This window comes from Phodopus roborovskii, unplaced genomic scaffold, assembly GCF_943737965.1.
Source record: "Phodopus roborovskii unplaced genomic scaffold, PHOROB, whole genome shotgun sequence".
Taxonomy (NCBI): domain Eukaryota; kingdom Metazoa; phylum Chordata; class Mammalia; order Rodentia; family Cricetidae; genus Phodopus; species Phodopus roborovskii.
The window spans coordinates 19,224,727-19,225,706 of NW_026125391.1; positions in this window are offsets into that span (position 1 = coordinate 19,224,727).

Sequence of the window (980 nt, forward strand, 5' to 3'; positions counted from 1 at the left end):
AAATACGAAACTATTGGGCTTATCGATAAATTGTTTGCCCTGAAAGCACAAGGACCCGGTTGGATATTCAGTACCCACGTAAAAGGGAGCTGTTGCCACCAGTGTCTGGTTCCATCACATCTTCCTGACCCTGCTGGAGGTTCATTTCCCCAGACCCACAAGCAGCTTTTGCCTTTTCCATCCACAAAGCCCTCCTCTCACACAGCTCAGGCTCCTGCTGGGATGAGATGAGATGGAGTGACTCTCCTGTCTTAAGTCAGTTCTTACCTGGTCTTTGATGTTGAGGACTTTGTTTCCCAGGTATCTGCACCTGTATGTGCATGTACTCTATCAAAACATTGCTCTTTTTTGTTTTGCTTAAATCTGGCTTCTATACACTTGGATAAAAGGCTGGCTTTTCTCCTCCTGTAACGTCAAAATAGTTTGTCTCTTAAAAACATTCGTGAAAGCATATATACTGCGCTCAGTGCTAAGAGAGCTTGTCTAGCATGTGCAATGCCTTGGGTTCATCTCCAACACCTGGTTGGAGGCTGGGGGGTGTTGCCATGCTGTTCTTTGGGTTTGGTAGTTTGCGAATTGACTTTTGGTTTTCATTGCTGCTGTTGCTGTTATTATGTAATATTTCCACCATGAAGCATTAACAAAACCTTAGGGATATAATAGCCTTTCCCCCCACTATGAAACAGACAAGCGCAGCTGGAGAGATGGCTCAGCAGGTTAAGAGCACTGACTGCTCTTCCAGGGATCCTGAGTTCAATTCCCAGCACCCACATGGTGGCTCACAACCATCTGTATGATGAGATCTGGTTCCCTCTTCTGGTCTGCAGGCATAGGAGGAGGAAGAGGAGGAGCAGAGAGTTATACCCACCCAAGCATTGCTACCAGGAAAAATAACCCTCCATCCAATAACATTCTTATGTGAAAGATAGTTCTTTCAAACCTTCCCATCTCAATCATTTCAGTAATTCACCTTGTGTGGC